The following is a 7158-nucleotide window of genomic DNA, read 5'->3' on the forward strand; positions in this document are numbered from 1 at the left end:
GGTGTCAGACTACGCTGGTGAGTTCAAAGTTTTGTTACCGAGTTTAGTTACCAATCACATGTGTAAAACAGTTTAACAAATTGATTTGATTTGATGTCGTTATTAACTCGATTACCGAAATGGCTACAAGATGTGTTTGCCCAACCCCAATGTCTCTATCAAAACATTGGTCATGCTTTAAGGAAATTAGTTCACGCCCGACCTCCCTGAGACGGTGTGAGGGTGCCAAACCTAATAGCGCTATCAACTAATAACCTCGTTGCCTTCCCGGCAACTGTCGGTAGATGTAAGGGGTTTTATATGATAGAATCTGAGTAATAACCAACATCCCAATAACCTGCATTCCCCCTGGAACGTTACCCAATATCCCTTCCCGGGATGCATGCTTGGAAAAGAGCAGTGAACTCACCTTTGATTGCTCGGTTGAACTCTTAAAATAGCTTACGGTCAGGGTTGGTCAATCATGTCCTATCATAGGTATTTACGTCTAGTCAGATTCACATACCATTAATCACGTATTCAAGTAGCATATACATCACTTTTCATATAACCACACATACTTAATCAAATTTCATGAACATTATCACATATTTGGATTTTAACCCCACTCACTAGATGTTTGTATTGTCACGTTTACGAACCACACTTCCTAACAACACGCTCAATACATGATATGTTCATGACTCGCTCTAAGTTTCGGCCCCCTAATAACCAAGATAGAACAAAACGAAAACAATATTTACTGAAGTTATCGGTCCAGCAGTTAACATGCCATTCAAGTACTACCCAAAAAATCAAGCAGGTTCATTTAACATCTAACCGCCCAAAACTAACTATAATTCATCGGCCCAATCCAGCAAATACTTAAGGGGTTAGTTGGCCCATCCTTAGTTCGCAGCCCATATTGTAATTTCCCCTACACACTAATGAATTGCTATCATATAATTATAAGGAATCGGATCAACATGACCCACAAAAGAACCACACAATTTCCACTAATTTATTTGATGTCATCTTTGCTTCTTACAAATTAGAAAATAGTATAACAATAATTGAATTTCAAATGAATACTGTCCAACACAATCATCACATGATTGGACCAACTAGTTAATGGGTCTTGATGCTTTGGATTTTGATATTCAAATCAACTATCATTACTTTCACTGGCCGACAAGACTGTTGCTATATTATATGCAATTGGACCGAATATAGTACAAGATGAATTCATTAACCTCATGCAATTAAGAACACAAATTATATTACATGCGATTGGCCGACAAACATAAATTAAATCACATGCAATTTAGAATATAGTGGCCGAGAATTCACATGTATCCATCTCATGCTATCAAAATACAGTGTCCGATAATTATATATATATATATATATCATCACATGCATAACCAAGATTCACAAATACTATCATGTTGGCATCACCCTTAACACCTATGATCAGTAACACTTATATGCACAACATAACCTAATATATTATTCACTAACTACTACGTCAGTAATCAAGATCATAAGTTGGTGCAACTAATCATGCATAACAAAGAATTTAATTCAGAACATAAGGCGACTTACACTAACCAAACGAGCAAGGTACTAGTATTTCTGGATCCGAAGTAAACTTCACGAGGGAAAAAAACTACAGCCGATTGCAAGATTGAGAGAGGGGGTAGGGTTTGATTTTTGGTTTTGAGTTTTAGTCCATGAATTAACACAATACGTAAACATATATATGAGAGTTTGGGGCGGTGGACTTCATTGGCCGGTTGATGATACTGGGCTCAAGCCCAACAACTAATTACCGAGATTTTTATGTGGACCAAGGGGCGGCTGCCCAATTCTATTATTGTCACGAGCATTGCCCAATTATAGGCAAATACCCAAACACATTAAACATTTACTAAATAGTATCACCACATGTGTAATTCTTATTGTTATTATTATTTTTTTTATAAATATATATCTTCGTACGGAAAGTGAAAGAGGAATACAAGAAACAGGATCACGTGACCAAGAGATACTGACCTTGAAAGTTCGGGTTGTCACAGAAATACTTATGTCCTTCCCTGCTAGCAACCCTATAAGGTCCCCACACATCCAAGTGAACTAATTCCCCTATATGAGTACTTTTGTGTTCACTTAAAGGAAAGGGATCCCTGTGTTGCTTAGCCTTATGACACACATCACAAGGACCATGATCAGTATCAAATGAGATTTTAAGAGAATCTTTGAAAACTTTAACAGCTTGATCAGCAGGATACCCTAACCTAGCATGCCATAGTTTATATAGAGTAGCACTATTAAAACACACCTCATTAGACATAACAGTATTTCCACAAACATACAGTCCTTCTAGTTGATTACCAATCACCAGGACTTTCTTTGTTAACAAATCCTGTATATAACATTTATGTTCATCAAACCCAACATACAATTTATTATCTCTTGTTAGCTTATGAACAGATATTAAATTCACAGAATACTCAGGGACAACAAATACATCATGTAGAATAACACCATCAACCAATTTTAAAGACCCAATTTTATTTACAAGAGCATTTGTGCCATTTGGATGTTTTACTTGAATTTTCAAATTTGACACATCGACAAAATCTGATAAGTCTTTTTCAGACTTAACCATATGATTATTTGCCCCTGAATCAATTATCCAACCTGTACCTTTTCCAATATTATTACCAAAAGAGTAAATGGGTTTGATAAACACATTAGAACAAAAAAACTCACCTGAAACGTTGCAACTCTGTGCTGTTTCAGGTACTTTTTCCTTTAACAAACTCAACAACTTAGACACTTGATCAGAAGTCAAAGAAGTAGCAGGCATATCAGACTCTTCTAAAAAAGTATTGTTACTAGAACTAGTTTTCCTTCTTGGATTCCCTCTTGGAGGTTTGATCCAAGAAGGATATCCAATCAACTCAAAACACTTATCAATAGTATGACCCACTTTGTTACAGTGTGAACATTTCAAACTTTGATTTGAACTTTTATTCATTCTCTTATTAAAAACAGTCCCCTGATTTGACTTAGATGTAAACCCCACTGTTTGATTCTTTTTAAAACTGTTATTACTAGAATTTCTATGCGACTCCTCTCTGGATACTACAGAAAAAGCTTCTTTAACAGTGGGCAAAATCTCTTTAGTTAACAAAGTGGTTCTAACAGACTGATAAGTGTCATCTAGTCCCATAAGAAACTGCATGAGTTTAATCATATGACTAAAATTATTAAACTCATTTGCAGCTTGACATGTACATGAAGGAAGTTGTAAGATTTGATCCAGTTGCTTCCACATAATATTCAATTTGTTATAATACTCAGACACAGATTGACCATTTTGACTAAATGAATTGATCTTTTGATATAAATCAAATACTACAGACCCATCTATCTTATTATAAGTTTCTTTCAAGTCCTTCCAAACTTCAGAAGCAAGTTTGGAGTAGACTTGTCCTAAGAAAAGCTCTTCTGAAACAGAATTAAGTATCCATGTTAACACCACAGAATTGCATCTTTCCCATTGATTAGCCAAAACCTCATTTATTAAAGATTTCTCACAAGTACCATCAATAAACCCATACTTATTTTTAACTTTCAAAGCCAATGTTAAAGAATTAGCCTAAACAGTATAGTTTTCAGTACCCTTTAACTTTATACTCGTTATAGTTAAATTTGTAGTATCACTAGGATGTAAGTACAATGGATTACTAGGTTCAAGTTTGCTAATCAATGTTGCAAATGGATTACCCTCAATCTCAGCCATGACACACAAAGAAATCTATACAAGACAAACACCAAGTATTTCACACAGAACAACCAATCTAAAGTATGAACCAGATAGTAAAAAAACTCAAACCCAGCAAAAATTGTGCCCGTGTCCAGATGGTAGGATCGTCACTCAAAAGGTGCCTACCCAAGTCTTTGCACAGACGCTGAGCCCTATTTCAACTACAAGCAAACAAAACTGACGCTAACTCACTAAAACAGCAAGAACAATATCAGCCAAACAGAAAACAATAACTCCCAGCAAGAACCAAAAAATTAGTCAAGCTAAAATAGCTAACACAAACAAAGCACAGAGGAAATGCAACAGGAGATGGCCCGTCCTGTGTCCCAATCAATCAAGCCGGCCCAACTAGTCCGGTAACAAGATGCCTAGATGCAAGACAAAAAAATAAAGAAAGCAATAACAAGAAACAATCTCACCAAGATAGCAAACCCCAGCAAGGGTTTCTCTAGTTCCGACAAGGATTTTACAACCTTCAAGGGTTGAACCCGAATCGAAACAGCAGCTTCCTTTAATCTCTCTTTATGAAGACGACAGATATGAACCGGCAAACCCTAGGTTCACCACGACTCCGCAGATCTTCAAACAATCACCAGATTCTGAGTGAGCAAACCCAGGCTCACCAAGACTAAAAGAACGATCGGACAAGATTTGTTACACGAACAAACCCTAAGAGAAGGGATCTTCACAAAAACTTCAAGATCTGACAACAACAGTAATACTGCTACCCAGAAATCTGTCAAGAATACAATAGATGAAAAAACCCCCAAAATGCGAAACCCTAGTTCCTGATGTTGACCAAACAGACCGATGAATCAGCGGAAGCAAATACAAATGCCCAAGAGCTATTAATGCTCTGATACCATGTGAAATTTATGATATCAACTCTCAAACTCAGGAAATACCCAAACCTAAAAAAGTTTTATTAACCCAAATAAAGAATCTGAACAATACAAGTGAGAACAGAGAACTTTTGACACTCTCCCTATCATAAGATCATCAACACGATGATCTTAACTAAACACTCTAGAGATCACAACAGCCTGTGAATCAACACAATTCAACAGAATGAAACCCTTGTCGCTACTGAAGAGAGAGAACGATGTGAAAAGATAAATATCTGATCTAGTTGATAAATGAACTTTGATGTCATATATATAGATCCGGACAACTACTTGATCCAACTTGATAGGAATCTTGTTATAACCACACAGCTCCAAGCCCATTTCCTGCTAAGCCCAAAGCTTTGATCCAGGCCCATCACCAGCAACTTATTCAGCCCATTTTATCCAGCAACAAAACATGAAAACATCAAAGTGAACATAAGTAAGTAACACACAGATATTTAAAATAAATGAAACTGAACCAATATATTTTTAACAACTGGAAAACTTCTCATAATGGTAGTAGGAAAAAGAATCCGAAACCTATTTATATTGATCTAAAAAAATAGGATCTAGTTTCTTACATAAATAAGAACCTGATGAAGACGAGAAGATGTTCATGATGTTAAGCATACAGGAAACTCACCTGGATGATAACATGTTCACATAAAAATTGAAGAGTACACATCTCTTTGCAATCACTCTTAGTACAATACAAAAATGAAAAAAAAAAAAAAAAAACTTCCTTCATGTATATAGATTGATGTAACTATGAATGTTATCAACAATACTTTTAAGTGTTAATCATTACTACCGAAAGTGTTTTTGCCATTGAAGCCGGTGGTATTACAATATATACATGTTTTAGATCATTACAAAACGCACAAACGAATAAGGAACTAGAATAATATTCGAGTTGGTTTTAATGTATGCATGGTATCTTCACGGGTTCATGTGGAACAACTTTGGATCATGGTGTGCTAGTTGTCGGGTACCATACTGAAAATGGAAAAGATTATTGGATAGTGAAGAACTCATGGGGTGCAGAATGGGGAGAATCTGGTTACTTGAAGATGGAAAGAAACATTAAGGAGAAAACAGGGAAATGTGGTATTGCAATAGAGGAACGGTGGAGGTATCCACACACCCCCCAAAAGTATCTACACACCCCCCTAACCCTAAATGACCCTCATTGCCCAATACGCCTGAAACTGGCCCCACCCATACGCCCCTCATTGCCCAATACGATTGAAAAGTATTTACACACCCCCTGCCATCTAATTAATGCCAATCATTGGATGTCAGCGAATGATTACCAATGATTGGGGTGTGTGAAACTTTATTTTGATAAGGTATTTGTATGGGGAGTTATGAAATATTAAGAAAATTATTTTTTTTTTATAAAATGTTGTTATAAAAAATTGTGTTAGTATTATAAAAACTTCATATTTTTATGAAATGAATTATGTATATTATTAAATGCCAATTTTTTATAAGTATTATTAAATGTCAATTTTTTTTATAAAACGAGTTGTATATATTATAAAATGCCAATTTTTTTATAAGTATTATTAAACGTTTTATTAAATGTCAACTTTTTTATTTATCAATTATTATTATGTGTTTAATTTTATTAAATGGGTATATTATAACGTTTTATTAAATGTCAACTTTTTTATTTATCAATTATTATTATGTGTTTAATTGTTTCTATAACGCAATGTGTATGTTAAAAAATGTCAACTTCTGAAAGTCTTTAGTTGTTTTCCAATTGTCGTTTATTAACCATAACGCAACAAGAAACGTAATTTAAAATGTAATTAAACATCGTTTTATATTAATACACAAAACATGTAACTTTGATACAGAATGTAACGACTAAACCCTAAACCATAGATCGATAATTGTTACATATTTTTTAATTCCTATACAGGAAAACGATGGGTGCAGCTAGCATACACAATTCAAAGACAGCCCGGCTGTCTTGAAATTGCGTACCGAACCCTACCTTCCAACGGGATTCTGCTTCACATCTACCACACTGAGATGGCACAAGGGATCAGGAGGTTGGAGCAGTGGAGTCGACATTTCGTTTATTAACCACCGTCCAGTCTTCCGCGCCTTCTCGGGATGGTGAGTGAAGTCGCATTCCCGTTGGTCGAAGGCTAATGAGAACACTAAATGAACTCCTCTCTTGGAAGGACATGTCACGGGGCAAACTGTGTTGGCTAGCGTCCCTTGGAGCTGACGAGACAACATGCTACTCCGATAACACGTAATCCTAGATCGGCGTTCTAGTGCATGAATCTGAAATACGAAGGTAGTTTCTCCATAAGGATTACGCTACCACCACCGTCAAAACACCAACTTTCGATATCCTGTTAATAAAAAATACAATTTAGCATTAGACTCGGCATTCGAAAATATATTGTAAAAAAAAAAACAAAACACCACCACAGC

This window comes from Helianthus annuus, chromosome 10 (genome assembly GCF_002127325.2).
Source record: "Helianthus annuus cultivar XRQ/B chromosome 10, HanXRQr2.0-SUNRISE, whole genome shotgun sequence".
In the NCBI taxonomy this organism is placed as follows: domain Eukaryota; kingdom Viridiplantae; phylum Streptophyta; class Magnoliopsida; order Asterales; family Asteraceae; genus Helianthus; species Helianthus annuus.